The sequence below is a fragment of the Hemicordylus capensis genome, chromosome 4 (assembly GCF_027244095.1).
Source record: "Hemicordylus capensis ecotype Gifberg chromosome 4, rHemCap1.1.pri, whole genome shotgun sequence".
NCBI classification, from domain to species: domain Eukaryota; kingdom Metazoa; phylum Chordata; class Lepidosauria; order Squamata; family Cordylidae; genus Hemicordylus; species Hemicordylus capensis.
Window position 1 is genome coordinate 255,561,309 of NC_069660.1, and position 16,169 is coordinate 255,577,477.

General features: G+C 44.9%; 1 protein-coding gene across 9 annotated transcripts in view; it reads right to left on the reverse strand.

Moving 5' to 3' along the window:
• Positions 1 to 16,169, reverse strand: part of LOC128325000 (uncharacterized) — a 95,804-nt gene that overhangs the window by 41,762 nt on the left and 37,873 nt on the right. For 3 of the 9 annotated variants that reach the window (XR_008307216.1, XM_053250305.1, XM_053250303.1), the window contains exon 3: positions 10,429 to 10,594. The gene's annotated coding sequence lies outside the window, so the exon portion shown is untranslated. Of the gene's footprint in view, positions 1 to 1,267; positions 3,099 to 6,415; positions 6,557 to 7,722; positions 13,470 to 16,169 lie in introns of those variants that run through there. The other 6 variants (XR_008307215.1, XM_053250307.1, XR_008307217.1 and 3 more) reach the window with 6 other exon arrangements.

A 16,169-nucleotide genomic window follows, 5' to 3' on the forward strand; every position in this document is an offset into this window, starting at 1 on the left:
GGGGCTGGAAGGGAAGGAACCCGCGCCAAATGTTTCTTCCCATTTGCCTCTCTAGGAACCTGGACTCCCTCAGGTTAACCCTTAAACTGGCCTTCCCCTGGCAGGAGGCAGCAAAGGAGGCTCCTCCATCCCTGACTTGCAAGAGAGAGCAAATATTCCCAAATCCAAAAAAATCTGAAATCCGAAACACTTCTGGTCCCAAGGAGTCCGGATAAGGGATACTCAATCTGTATAAAATTTTATCAATGTTGTCAGATGGATGGAAATAAAAAATGGCTGAGATGTCCTCCAAAGATTGCTCCATGGAGAGAGTACAACCATTTGTTCCTTGTCACCCTAACCCTTTGTTCTGTGCAGAAATGACTGCAATTTTATCCTAATCATAAAGAAGGGGGTGATAACACAGAGAAACATGGTTGCACTTATATTGTAAGTGCCATAATGCTATCACCTATTTTCCATATCTAGTGGGGTAGACATTGCGAAAAGTCACTAGGAGCATCCATCCCCTCCCCTGTGATGGTACTGATGCCCAAAATTTGTGAGCCCAGCTCACGGACTAATTGGAGGTCTTCAGCGAATGCTTCAGCCAGCAAATATGACATGCTGCAAAACAGAATTACTGCCTCATGTTAGCTCAGAAGTAAATCCCATTGAGTTCAGTAGGTTTACTCCTGTGTAAGTGTGCATGGGACTGCTTGTGTCCTCTCTCTTTGCACTTTTTTCAGGAAAGAAGCTGTCTGGCATCTGTCCTAGCAGCAACCACCTGGAGAGCACCTGCTGCCAGAACAAAGAATAAGCAGCTCCTTTGTGAAGACAGATTATTGCAAGGAACAGGTGAAGACTTGGTGAAGGATCAGGCTGCAGCTGCAGGGCTACTACTCCTTTTCCATCCTGGGGAGAGACTGTGAGGAAGGTGGGCACGTAGGAGCAAGCCCGTTGAACTCAATGGGATTTACTTCCAAATCAGCATAGGATTGAGCTTGAATGGTCTGCAAGAGAGGCAGGGTGCTCATTTTCTGAAGCATTTGCTTCAGGCCTCTAATCTATATTGTATTATTCTCATGGCAGCAAAGCCTCTGACACCGACTAAGTTGGTGTGAATCCAGAACATTCACAAACAACTGCTCAGGGAGAGCAAAACTATCAGTTATGGGTCATGTGCTGCATCTCTCTGGATCCCTCCTTCCAAGCTGGCCCAGGGGCTGTTTATGGGAAGCAACACCACCAGCAATACAATACAATACAATACAATACAATACAATACAATACAATACAATACAATACAATACAATACAAGATTGTTATGTATGAAGAAACAGTCTTCTGCCTTAGTCATATTTTAATGTCTGCAAACAGAAACCTAGTTTAGCTCTCAGTAATTCACATTTCCCTACAAACTTCATCTTCGTAGCATACTTTTCCTCCAGTGTATAGAGTAAAATTTCCAAGATAATGGAATTTTGTCTGGTTTAATGGTGGTGTGCAATAGATGCAAGCTTTAAGCACCATTCAGATCAGCGTATGTAAAGCTACTGCTGCTTTCACTAATAGAGAGATTTATATCTCTCTCCCCATGAGCCACTTTGGAAAGGTAGCCAAAAGCATTTTGCTTTTGCCTGGACATACGTCAAGACATAAATATTGTAATTCGTATTATAATTTGGAATGATGGATCAGTATAAGCACTTAAGTACACGTTAAACAGCAGCTTGTTTTTATTCACTTTACATCTGCAGTTGGGAAACAGGCTATCAGACTTAGCAGGAGACTTTCTGTTTATTTCAGAAAAAGTTCTCTGCTGGCTATTCAATTAATAATAATAATACAGCTGTATGTTACTATTTGAAATGCAGCGCACATCACTTCTGCTAAATCTCTGACATAGCTCTCTGTTGTCAGACAACAACGACCCATGAGCTGCAAAACTGCTTTTAGGAAAGATGCATCAGTGAGCTTTTCGTGAAGGCATCTATTGAGCCGAAGTCAGAGACCCGCAGTCCATTTAAAGGGGTAGCAGGATATCTAAATAAGTCATTATGTGTGTGGAGGGGTAATGCCTGATTTGTAACTTCTCAGGGAGTGCTGGGGCATTAAAAGGACTGTTTTCAATAGGATGGCTTAAATCCCAAATCTGCATGCAGCATACACTCTCTAAGTCAATAATACTTTAATACCTAATTAAGATTTCAGTTCTGGCTATTTCCATTATGCTGTCTACTCAAGTTTAGCAGGCTAGCTGTGCATGATTGACTTCCCAGTCCTAAACATTTCCACCAGTACATGCGCAGCTCTGCACAACATGAGGTGGTAGAATTCTGGGCTGTACCATTTCAGAATAGAGGTAGAGAGTTGGGTTTTTTTAAAAAAAAAATCTCCATCCACCTAACAAATCTCCTTCCACATGGTACACTAGAAAGCAATGATTGATTGACTGATTGATTAAGTGATTAAGTGCCGTCAAGTCAGTATCGACTCTTAGCGACCACATAGATAGATTCTCTCCAGGAAGATCTGTCTTCAACTTGGTTTTTAAGGTCTCTCAGTGGTGCATTCATTGCTGTCATAATCGAGTCCATCCACCTTGCTGCTGGTCGTCCTCTTCTTCTCTTGCTCTCAACTTTTCCCAGCGTAATGGACTTCTCAAGGGAGCTGGGTCTTTGCATAATGTGTCTGAAGTATGATAGTTTGAGCCTGGTCATTTGTGCCTTGAGCGAAAATTCTGGATTGATTTGTTCTATGAACCATTGGTTTGTTTTCCTGGCTACCCATGGTATCCTCAAAAGTCTTCTCCAGCACCAAAGTTCAAAAGCGTCAATGCTTTTTCTATCTTGCTTCTTCAAAGTCCAGCTTTCACATCCATAGAGTGTCACAGGGAAAACCATTGTCTGAATGATTCTAATCTTTGTAGGTGTAGACATGTCACGGCATCTAAATATCCTTTCCAAGGCCTTAATTGCAGCCCTCCCAAATGCTAGTCTGTGGCATATTTCTTGACTGCTGGTTCCTTTACTCTTGACTGTCAGTCCTAAAAGGCAGAAGCTATCCACCACTTCAATGTCTTCATTGTCAATTCTGAACTAGAAAGCATAGCCCATCTATATAGGTTATAAGAAAGCATAGCCCATTTATATATTTTCATGAGCCTTCAGGGTGCCACCATGTTTTTATTATGACAAACTAACATGGCTACTACATTGGAAATCCTGATCTGCAGACTGCACACCAAGTAGTATGCTTGATTTGTTGTTGTTTTTTAAACCCACCAAAACACAGCAGCTGCCCATCAGCACATGTATGGCTTGAGATTTAAAAGCCATTTGAGAAGTGGGAATAGTGGTGAGCAGCTACAACATAGTGGAAAAACTTCCCAAAGTTCTCCAGAGCAAGCTCAAGCCGTTGAGTGTGTTATTTATTTATTTATCATATTTTTATACCGCCTTATATATAACTCTCTAGGCAGTGTGTTGACAGAAGTTCCTTGGAGTGTAGTTTTATAAAAATTTCCCCACCAATTAAAGTTTTAGTAGTTTTCACAGCTTTCTATTAGTCACCTAAACTTATCAAATCATCATCATGAGAGGAGGCTGCCCATGCTGAAGGCATTCCGGAAATATAAATTTCTATGGGAAATTTGTAATGTGAGTGGAAGAGGAAGAGAGAATGAAGGAAAAAAAAAGGGGGGGGGCTTGGGGTTTAAAAAAGGTTTTTGAAGTAAATGCAAGGCAGTACTGCTAGGTAAAAACTTCCAAGCCCATTTTTCAGCTTAAATGAACTTGCTCTGATGGAGGAAAATTATGCTAAACAAAGTTAAGAATGAAATCATGGTAATTAAAACTGCTGTGGCCAATATTTATAAGACCCTGGCATTTTGGCATAGCTCCACAGTATTATTAATCCTGCCATAATTAGTATGCAGAAATGGCTGGAGGTACATGAAAATGAAAGAGTAACTTCCTTATAATAACTTGTTGCACATACTTAATTATCAGGATTATTTGCATGCCTTTAGTGACTCAGTCTCTGCAAATTTGATGGAAACAGGTGTTGAGCTGGCTCTGTGCTCACAGAGTGGTTCATTAGCCATTCCCAATACAAGCCTTACTAATAGGTATATTTACAACATAGGAAAGATTCCTTTTTTGCTGTTATGAAGCTCTAATTATGTATACCACATATGGGATAGCACTCAACTTTGTGGCAATTATTTCCACTTTAATGTTGAATTCAGGGCCACTAACAGCAGGTATAAAAGGGTCAAGCTTTTATCTGCACTTTATACCCGGTAGGTTTTTGTTTTTTTAAAAAAACTTTCAGTTTTTAAATGTGATTTCAACTGAGTCTTGCTTTTAGGTGCAGAAGAGGGCAACCAAGATGATCAGGGGCCTAGAGCTCTTTTCTTATGAGGCAAGGCTACAACACCTGGGGCTTTTTAGTAGGCTTGTGCCCGAAACGTTTCAGCGCTGGGGTGGGATTTGGTGCTTCGGCACCGGCAGGGGTGGTACTTTAAGGGCGGGGGAGGGTGTACTCACCCCCTGCCGCGTTTTCCCTGCTGGCGCTCTCCAAATTTCAAGCCCCTCAGGGCAGCAGCGTTCCTCCTTGCCGCCCCGTTCCCCCCGTCAGCCGGAAGTTGCGAGCGCGTGTGTGCCCATTGTGCGCGCACGCACAGCAGACAGGCGGGTGCGCGCGCACGACGGGCGCACACGCACTCACAACTTCCGGCCACTTCTGGCTGACGGGGGGAATGGGGCGGCAGGGAGGAACGCTGCCGCTCTGAGGGGCTTGAAATTTGGAGAGCGCCGGCGGGGGAAACGCGGCGGGGGAGTGAGTACACTCTCCCCCGCCCTTAAAGTACCACCCCCACCGGTGCCGAAGACTATTCGGGCACATCCCTACTTTTTAGTTTAGAAAAAAGACAGCTGCAGGGAGACATGATAGAGGTCTATAAAATCATGTATGGTGTGGAGAAAGTAGATAGGGAGAAATTCTTCTCCCTCTCACATAACACTAGAACCAGGGGTCATCCCATGAAACTGATTGCCAGGAAATCTAGGACCAACAAACAGAAGTAATTTTTCACACAATGCATAATCCACTTGTGGAATTCTCTGCCACAAGATGTGGTGACAGCCAACAACCTGGATGGCTTTAAGAGAGGTTTGGATAACTTCACGGAGGAGAGGTCTATCAACGGCTACTAGTCGGAGGGCTATAGGCCACCTCCAGCCTGAAAGGCAGGATGCCTCTGCGTACCAGCTACAGGAGAGTAACAGCAGGAGAAAGGGCATGCCCTCAACTCCTGCCTGTGGCTTCCAGCAGCATCTGTTGGGCCACTGTGCGGAACAGGATGCTGGACTAGATGGGTCTTGGGCCTGATCTAGCAGGGCTGTTCTTATGTTATTATTAATTTTAGGTTTATATTGTTTTATCTGTTTCATGAATTTTGTGAGCTGCCCTGAGCAGTATTGCACTGAAGGGGCAGGGTATAAATATTTTAAACAAATAATAACAAAAATTCAAGAAGGGCTAGAGGAGAGGGAAGAATATGCCCAAAAGGAGAGCTGAGAGCAGCAGAATGGGAAAAGTGTGGAGAGAAGTGGAAAAAAGGGGAGGGGGAAGTGCAGAAAGAACTGAAAGGATAGGCTGGGTAAGTAGTGGCACTAAAGGAACAGGTAAAAGCCTAAACATATCTAAAGTGGATTACTTTTAACAGCCAAATAAACCAGTCTCCGCTGCTATGCATGATGACATGCACTCTCTCTCGCAAGCACTCTCTCTCTCCCCCCTACCACCAGTTTCTATCCTGGGACATGACAATGGTGCTAACAATAGTGGGGAAGAAATAGCCCATTTTGACCTGTTGAGAACACTATATTGAGACCCTGTTGCTAAGCAATGGGGTGTCAGCTAAATGGACTTGTCAGGGACCCCTGCTGCAAGCTGTGCTTCTGCCTCTTTCCATATTGTGTGAAGCCACCAATGTTGGGTTCCTGAGCTGTACTTCCCTCTGGGAACCCTAATGTCAGGTTCAAAGAGGAAAATGCAACTTGGGAGGACAGCTGGTCTTGTGGTAGCAAGCATAAGTTGTCCCCTTTGTTAAGCCCTGGTTTACATTTGAATGGGAGACTACATGAGAGCACAGTAAGATACTCCCCTTAGGGGATGGGGACACTCTGGAAAAAGCATATGGATGCTTGGATGCGGAAGGTTCTGAGTTCCCTCCCTGGCTTCCCTCCCTGAGTTCCCTCAGCCCAAGACAGGGCTGAGAGAGATTCCTGCCTGCAACCTTGGAGAAGCCACTGGCAGTCTGGGTAGACAATACTGAGCTAGATGGAGCAATGGACTGACTCAGTATATGGCAGCTTTCTATGTTCCTACTGGCGGCTTTGCGTGACATGGAAATAAACGGAAGTACCAGATTGCACCAGGAGTGTGCATTCATGGGAGTCACAGGTTTCCACCAGCCAGAGCTGCCACCATGACATCTGCACTCCTCCAGTGTGTCCTTCCCATGCTGTTTTCATAACATTGCGAACTTTCTCCATATGAGCTGTTCCTGGAATAGCACAGGAAGGATGACACTCAGTGCCTTCTGTATTGTCAAGAAGCCCTGTGAATATTTATTTATTTATCATATTTTAATACAGCCTGATATGTACATGTCTAGGTGGTGTACAAAATTTAAAATATTTAAAAGTCAAAAGGGATTAAAATACATGACAATAAAAACAGCATAAAACAGTTATTAAAACAAATTGTTAAAATTATTAAAAATTAATTCTAATTAAAAGCTTGTGAAAAGAGGAGAGTCTTGAGGGACATCCTGAAAACAAATGGAGAAGGAGATGTTCTTATTTCAGCAGGGAGCGTATTCCAAATCCCCAGGGCAGCCACAGAGAAAGTCTGGTCCTGGGTTGCCACCAAACAGCCTGGTGGCAACCGTAACCAGACCTCTCTAGAAGATAGTAACAGGTGGCAGGATTCATGACAAAGGAGGCACTCTCTTAAATAGCCTGGACACATGCCATTAAGGGCTTTATAGGCAATAGCCAGCACTTTGTATTTCACCTGAAAACATATAGGCAGCCAGTGCAGTTCTTTTAACACTGGTGTTATGTGGTCCCTTCGTGTTGTCCCAGAGACCAATCTGGCTGCTGCATTCCATACCAATTGTAGTTTCCAGACTATGTACAAAGGCAGCCCCACATAGAGCACATTACAGCAGTCAAGCCTGGAGGTTACCAGCATATGTATCACTGTTTTAGGGTCATTTACCTTTAGAAATGGACGTAGCTGATGTATCAGCCAAAGCTGATAAAAAGTGCTCCTGGCCACTGCCTCAACCTGAGAAATCAGGGAGAGCTTTGGGTCCAGGAGTACTCCCAAGCTACGCACCTGATCTTTCAGGGGGAGTGTAACTGCACCCAGAACAGGCAGATTTAAACCATCTCCCGGGTCCCAACCCCTCACAGCCAGTACCTCCATCTTATTTGGATTCAGATGCATTCTACTTGGGGCTGCCTTTGTACGTTGTTCAGAAACTGCAGTTAGTTCAAAATGCGGCAGCCAGATTGGTCTCTGGGGTAACCTGGAGAGACCATATTATGCCTGTTTTGAAACAGTTGCACTGGCTGCGGATACATTTCCAGGCAAAAGACAAGTGCTGGTTATTACCTTTAAAGCCCTGAATGGCTTAGCTCCAGGTTACCTTAGAGAGTGCCTTCTTCTGCATGATCCCCACCACATGTTAAGGTCATCTGAGGAGGTCCGTCTCCAGTTACCACCAGTATGTCTGGTGGCAACTCAGAGGAGGGCCTTCTCTGTAGCTGCTCCTAGGCTGTGGAATGCACTCCTTGCAGAAATCCTTCCAGGGTTTTAAAATTGTTGTAAATGTTTTTAATCTGCTGTAACCTGGTTTTCCATGGGTTTTAAAGAGTGTTGAATGTTTTAATTGTTAACATGCAAGCCATATTGACATGATTGTGCAGATGAGAACATTGAGCATATTTGTGTGTATGTTACCAAATGGCAGGAGAAGAGCAGTACAACTCAACACATAAAATGTTTATTTGTTTGTTTATTTTATTTTATTTTATTTTATTTTATTTTATTTTATTTATTACATTTGTACACCACCCCAAACTTTTGTCTCTGGGTGGTTTACAATAGTATAAAACAAGTTAAAATATATACAAAAACTTAAAACAATTTAACAATTTAAAAATCAGCCACAAATTAAAACCTTAAAAATTTGAAGAACAGAAAAAGCGTGGGTGAAGAGGTGGGTTTTCAAATGCTTTCTAAAAATTGTCAGAGATGGGGAGGATCGTATCTCAGTAGGAAGCACATTCTGCAGTCTTGGGGCAGCAACCAAGAAAGCCTGTTCCCGTGTGGCCACCATCCAGGGGCGTAACAAGGCTGGAGTGGGCCCAGAGACAAAATTTTAAAATGGGCCATTCGCTGATACACACACACACTTCACAATATATAGTCATGTGACTTGCCTCTGGGGGCCCCCTCGAGGCGTGGGAGCCCCCAGGCAGCCGCCTCCCCTTGACTAATAGTAGTTACACGCCTGCCACAAGCTGAGCTGGCGGCAAATAGAGATGGACTTCTCTGGACAACCTCAATGGGCAGTGGGGATCATAATGAAGAAGACGTTCTCTTAGATACCTAGGGCCTAAGCCATTTAGGGCTTTATAAGTTATGACTAGCACTTTGTATTTTGCCCAGAAACCTATTGGCAGCCAGTGTAACACTATCAAAAAAGGAGTGATGTGGTCTCTCTGAGATGACCCAGTGACCAACCTGGCCGCCACGTTCTGTACCAACTGAAGCCTCCGGACTACGTACAAAGGCAGCCCCACATAGAGCGCATTGCAGAAGTCAAATCTGGAGGTTACCAACATATGTACCACTGTTTTGAGGTGGTTCATCTCAAGAAACGGACGCAGCTGGTGTATCAGCCGAAGCTGATAGAAAGCACCCCTGGCCACTGCCTCAACCTGAGAAACCAGGGAGAGGTGTGGATCCAGAAGTACTCCCAGACTGTGAACCTTTTGGGGAAGTATGACCCCATCTAGAAGAGGGAGATCAAAATCGTCTCTAGAGTTCTGACCCCACACAATAAGTACCTCCGTCTTATCTGGATTCTGTTTCAGTTTATTCTCCCTCATCCAGCTCATTACTGCTTCCTGGCAAGCATTTAGGGAAGTCATGCCATCTCCTGAAGAAGTTGACATGGAGAAGTAGATTTGGGTGTCATCAGCATACTGATAACACCCTGCTCCAAATCCCTGATGATCTCTCCCAACGGTTTCATGTAGATGTTAAAAAGGATTGGAAAAAGTACGGAGCCTTGAGGGACACCATAATTAAGCTCAGATTTTGAAGAGCAACAGTCTCCAATTGACACCATCTGGAATCTGTCCGAGAGGTAGGAGAGGAACCATTGTAAAACAGTGCCCCCCACCCCCAACCCCCTCAGATGTTCCAGATGGATACTATGGTCAATAGTATCGAAAGCCGCCTAGAGATCCAAAAGAACCAACAGCGTCACACTCCCTCTGTCAATTCCCAATTGGAGATCATCCATCAGGCCAACCAAGGCAGTCTCCACCCCATAGCCTGCCCGAAAACCAGTTTGAAATGGGTCTAGATAATCAGTTTCCTCCAAGACCACCTGGAGCTGAGAGGCCACCACCTTCTGAATCACCTTGCCCAGCCATGGGAGGTTGGAAACAGGCCTATAGTTGCTCAACTCTGAGGGATCTAATGCAGGCTTCTTAAGAAGAGGTCTAATAATTGCCTCCTTAAGACAAGGAGGCATCCTGCCCTCCCTCAGAGAAGCATTTATGATTTCTACCAGGCCTCCTACAACAGCTAGATCTCACTGGATCTCCTGGAACAAACATAATTCTTCAGTTGCAGTACACGCAGCTCAAAATACTGGGCTCCCATAACCTGTTGGGAATTCTCTATGGTAAGATAAACCCTTTATCTAGCCAGTTCATAGTTTCAAATCAATATAAATGGTATTTATTAGAGAACTCCATTCTAGATAGGAAAGTGAGGAGTTAGGATCTCTAATCTATCTAGCTTGCTGGATGCAGATGGATTCTGCATCTCTACACACATGGTGCAGGGAGAGGAGCTTGCATGTGGCAAGGTAGAAGGAACAGGAAGAGAAAAGAGGAAGGAAGTGGCTGGAAGGAAGGAAGTCCCCTGAGAGTAGCAATCTACATCCCAAAGGGATAGTGTCAGAGCAGTAGAGAAGGGATGACCAATGACTTGACCCTCTAGCCCTCTGACTCACTATTCTGTCCTCCACTGTCTTTGAGACAAGAGACAGCGCATAGTCCTTCACTTCCAACAAGATCAAACAAGCCATGTTGTACAAGGGTCAAGAGAACAAGTGATAGGCCTCACCATTCCGAGCAGCTTGTCCACATCCTCAGGAGTCACAAACTGAAACCGATCCAGTCGAACCACATATAAGAGGAGTTGCCGGACACCTCCAGTTCAGACATCGAATTAATTGTGGAGTCTCCATCTAAGTCGGTCCGAATCCGAGAGATTTTATCTGCGAAAAACTCTTTAAACACATCACAGCGGGTAACAAATGGCTCCAAATTCTGATTCATGGACGGGGGGCACATACTAGCCCCCTCACAACCCTGAACAACTCCTCTGGACGTGAACTTGCAGACGCAATACAATAAAATCTTTGTGTAAAAATAGAGGAATTTTAATTTTTTTTACATTTTATTTCCCGCTCTTCCAAGGAGCCCAGAGCAGTGTACTACATACTTAAGTTTCTCCTCATAACTACCCAGTGAAGTAGGTTAGGCTGAGAGAGAAGTGACTGGCCCAGAGTCACCCAGCAAGTCTCATGGCTGAATGGGGATTTGAACTTGGTGTCCCCGGTCCTAGTCCAGCACTCTAAACACTACACCAGGCTTGCTCCATGCTGCCTTTGTGCAATGCTTTATCCATGCATGTTACATGTGAACAGAGAGGGGGGAAGATGCAAATAGACTGAAGGGAAGCTGTAGCAAATTTATTTTACAATTTCTTCTCGTTAAACCAGAATTCATGACCACTGGAATGCAGGGCAGAGGAAGTCCGGGGAGAAAGAAAGCAACAGTGGGGGAAAATCCCATCCCAAGTTTTGCTTCATATTCAGGACCTAATAGCCATATACATAGTTGGGAATATTGGCTCACACACTGTGCAAGGGGATGCAGGTGGCTTGAGCCCCACCCACACCCCTATCTGTGTATAAACAACTGCGATGGGTGTGGACTGCAGGTTAGCAGTGCTTGGTAGTCAGGCTTCCATTCATGGAGTTGCATGATGCACCACCCATTGGAAGGAATAGGTGTCATGTTATGAAACTTCATGCATGGAGCCCTTACCACTGTGCGCTGCTGCCCTGTGGCCCACCCCCGACCACTGCAGCTATTTACACATACACAGGAGTGTGGGTGGTATTTAAGCCACCCACATCCCCTTACACACACAGTATGTCAGCCATCTCCCCCCCCCCTTTACACAGAAAGGAAAAGAAATATTAAAATATACTCTTAGGGATTTATTTTAACCTAAGATAATGACCACACTATGGTTTACACAGCCATTTATCCTGAGATGAAATTGAAACAGGTCAAGAGGCTCCTGTTAATTCTAATTCAGTTGCTGTGATAAAAAAAGCATCTCCAATCATATCCATAAATCAGAGTGTGAGGTGAGTTAAAGAATTGTTCAGGTACAAGAAATAATTTTGTAAGCAGCACATAGAAATAAATTGGGAGCTATACAACTTGGAAACATTTTTCACAAAGTTTGAAACCTCTTCCTAGGCTTTTCTGCCTGATAAATCATGGGGGCAGAGGTGAAAACAATAAACACTATTAGGGGTGGTACGCATCAACAACTATAAATAACTCCCTCCAGGGGAGTATGGAAGAGCGATAGAAAACTGAAGATGACAAAAGAGCATTCTGGAAAAGTTGTCTCCTGAATAGCTGCCTGAACTCTCGCTGGCGGGAGGGCTCTGCTACGCATACAGGCACACACGAAGCTCTGTGCAAAGAGAGGCTGCCCTGTTCTCTGCAGTGTCAGGAAATAATCTGCTTGCTCAGTGGAGGTCGGGGCACAATGCAGTTTCCAAAACTGGAGAGAAAGGGCAAGTCCCTCTTCACATAGAGCTCTGTGTGCTCACTGGAGTCCCACAGGGCTTTGTATCCTGACCCAGATATCAAAAAGATAAACCTGCTGAGGACTTAAACATGCAGGTCCTGTCTACACTTTAAAATCTTTGCTTTCCTGCCTCTGTCTGTAGCAGAGATTCAGAACCTGTGAGCAGATGTTTGGCTAGAGTCGGAGGCTTTTGTATTGCTCTTCTGTAGTTGGAGAACAAATAATGGAAGTTTCTGATCACAGCAATGACGTATTTGGCACATGAAAAAAGTCAAAAAAAGCAAATTAAAATGAAGGCTCTGATTTGGAAGTAATGTGAGAAGGGAGAATGTCACAGGGACTGAAATTTAGCATAAGACTTCAGTCAGGGGCGTAGCAAGGTTGGAGTGGGCCCAGAGACAAGATTTTAAAATGGGGCCCCCCCACTCAAAGTCCAGGGCCTCCGCACACCCCAGGCCCCCAAGGATTTAAGTCTGATATTCCAAAATAAGTATGCTGCCTGGAAATATATTTCACTGAATACACACACGCACACGTCACAATATATAGTGATATACATTGAGTACTATACATTTGTTTTACTTTTAATGCCTAGAACACACTAGAAAGATGAATGATTAAAATGGGCCCCTCGCTGCAGATTAGCCAAGGAGACTTTCAACCATGCAGGGTGAGCCTATGTTTCTTTTCTCAGAATTCTGAACAAATTCAGTCAAGTTTGATTCCAGGAGGTTTTTCACAGGAGGCTTTTAAAGCCCTTTAACACACATCTCCTCTGGAATGGAGGTGCTGCATTCACATGTTGGCCAGATTGACCCTGAAGTCCCTGCCAGTTATTGGGGAGCAGTTCACACACAAGAAAAATAAAATAAAATAAAAGCAGAAGACATGCTTCACAGTTCTCACTCAGACCTTCTGGGTTGCAAAACAACTTGAACATAAGTGCATTTATAAATGAACGAATAAAATAAATATAATACTGTTTCTTCTAGAAGTTTTTGTAATTTTCTGCCATGCAACAAGCCACTTATAGGACTTTTTAGATAGTTTTTTTTAAGCCAGCAAATTTTCCAAGCTGTTTAAAAATAAATATTCAGAGACTTCTCAGTCCCTCCCCCCCGATATCAAAGCCCTATGGCAAGCAGATGCCTATATATCCGGGGCGGGGGAAGGTAACCACAAAAAGGAGTTCACACTCTACCTGGCAGCAGGGAGTCTTCTGCTGCAGAGAACAGTGGAGGCCACTCTGGCTGCCTCCTCCTTCCTGGCTGGCTTGGGCCCTACTCGAGTTCAGGCTCCACAGAGGCCTACACGAGGCCTCCGTGGAAGCCCCGCCCACCCGCCGATCAGCTGAGAGGCGGGAGAAAAGGAGCTCTTTGCAGCTTGTCTGCTGCCTGGATTGCCGGCCAGGAGAACAAGCTGGAGAGACGGCGAACAGGGCAAGTGGCTGAGGGGCCTTGGGGCTGGGCAGGGGGCAATGGGGAGTCACGTGAGGTGCCTCTGGGGGGCCCCTCCAGGCAGTGGTGCCCCCAGACAACTGTCTCCCCTTGCCCGATCGTTTGTTACGCGCCTGACTTCAGTTAAAAACATCCTAAAACGTTTCAAAAAGTTGGTTCTCTCCTTATGCCCCACTTTTGTCACCGGGGTTATTTGCACATGGCTTCATGCTACGGGGTAAATGTTGAGCGAAGACACTTCCAAGTACACTCCTGGCATTGAGGGAAGCGGACCCTCCCCTCTGCTCTCAGGTTTGCTTTTGATGCAAGTTCACATGTTTTCCTCCATGTTTTCCTGGGGAGAGGGAAGTAGTACTGAAGAGCTAAATCTGCATTTGTAAAGAGAGTATCCTGCTTATCATGCTAATAATTCTACCTCAGTGCCTCTCCCTATTTACTCCTGGCATTTTCAGAAAAATTAGCTTAAAACCAGCATTTTAAAAACCCAGAAATACCTTGAGATAAGCTAGAATTTGCAAAACAAAGCTTGACTTGTGTGTAGAGTGGGTCCAAGGATCTTGAAGGGACTTCGGGGTAGGTTTGGCTGGTGTGTGAATGCACACTCTCCCTCTTGAAGGAGATTCAGAGTAGAAGCCCTGTGTGTAAGCCTCTAGCAAGATTCGTAAAGCAAGCCATGGCTTCCACTGCAGGAACTGCCGGAATTGGTACGTTTTCCAAATAATGAACCCACTTTACCTAATGATGATTTTTGAGGCAAATCTGGAGTTTGTTGCTTGGGTGCAACTGCTGCAGACTGCCCAGGAGGTCTCTGGATAAGAAGGCTATGTGAGAAACCTTGGGGAACACTTCGGTTTTGCAACAGAAGCCAATATGAGTGTTTGGGCCTGAACTGATCCTGACCCAGGTGGATTAGAAACTACTAGATGCAGTCCACAAATAAAGTGTGCTGTCACTACCACCACTATGAAGCAAAGTTTTTATGCACTAGATGATTTGTTGGGCGTTTGGAGCTGGTACAGTGTCCAATGCTGCTATGACCTAGAATTGCCACCACATTTTATCTGAAGTGAAATTCTGAGGCATTTGGGAGGGCCCTGCTTGGGAGAAGATGCAAGGAATTTTGAGGGAAGCAAAGAGAGCTTCAGTGAGATGGGCAATATGACTCAGGGAGGACTCCACACATCTTTAGGTGCAAAGAAAGCAGAGCAGAGCTGGACCATGAGAGGCAGTTCCCTGGTTCTTTCTTCTGATGTATATTTTTAACAATGAAAAGCAGCTGCAAGAGGCTAAAACTGAAAGCGGCCATATCCTCTTTCCCCCTGAACACATCTTCATTTACAGGAAAAACAATGGCCTTGACAAAAGGCAATCTGTCTGATGTTTCCATACCCTATTAATTTAGTTATTTGATTTGATTTCTATACCACCCTTCCAAAAATGGTTCAAATGTGAACCACCTGGCTCACATGTGGCAGATCTGGCCCCCTTTCAGCCAGCAGCCAGGACTATCAATCCAAGAAAGGGAGCTGGTAGGGAGACTTGGATGCCTTTGCACCAGGTGCCAAGGTTTCCTCAGAATGAGAGATCATGTCTACTCACTGCATGATGGAGGACCTAAGTAGACCTGGCTTCCATCACTCCAGCAGCCAAGTCTGCTGGGCAGGCAAGGGGAGGGCACCTCCCCACCCCAAACAATGGGTGGAACTGCCTGTTCAGTGCCCCAGAGGCCATACCTACCACCACCCCTGGCCTACTCAAGTTGATCAGTAGACCTGTCCTCTGTCACACCAGCAGCCAGATCTGTCTCCCCCACTGTAACTGTCTCATTTTGACAACTGGCAGTTTGGTAACCCTGGCATTTGGTAAACCTAGCCTCCACTTCTTTTTAATTCTTTTTAAGGCAGGGGGAAGGGTATCCTCATTTTTCAAGCTGAGAATATGGTAGTCCTACTGGAAGAACTCCTAAGATGGTACAAGCATATGCTTGCATTAAGTTCTACAGGGTGCTTTCCAGATTACATGCTACAACAGTAGTAAAATGCTTTGGCTTGGCAGGATCGTAGTGAAAACGATCCCCAGAAACTCAAACTCTTATAATGGGAAAACACAGCTACTTTTTCTGCGACACACATGCAAAGTTGTAGCAGTATAAAGGTAAAGTGTGCCATTGAGTCGGTGTCAACTCCTGGTGACTGCAGAGCCCTGTGGTTGTCTTTGACAGAATACAGGAGGGGTTTACCATTGCCATCTCCCATGCAGTATGATGCCTTTCCACATTTTCCTATATCACTGCTGCCCAATATAGGTGTTCCCCATAGTCTGGGAAACATGCCAGGAGGGATTTGAACCGGCAACCTCTGGCTTGCTAGTCAAGTCATTTCCCCGCTGCGCCATTAGGGGGCTCTCTGTTATAGTAGCACTATAACTCAAAGATAAAACCGGAAAGAAGGCATCAGAAATATTAACAGCCCCTTGCTGTTAGCGCAGGGACTGCTGTGTCACTCACAACAC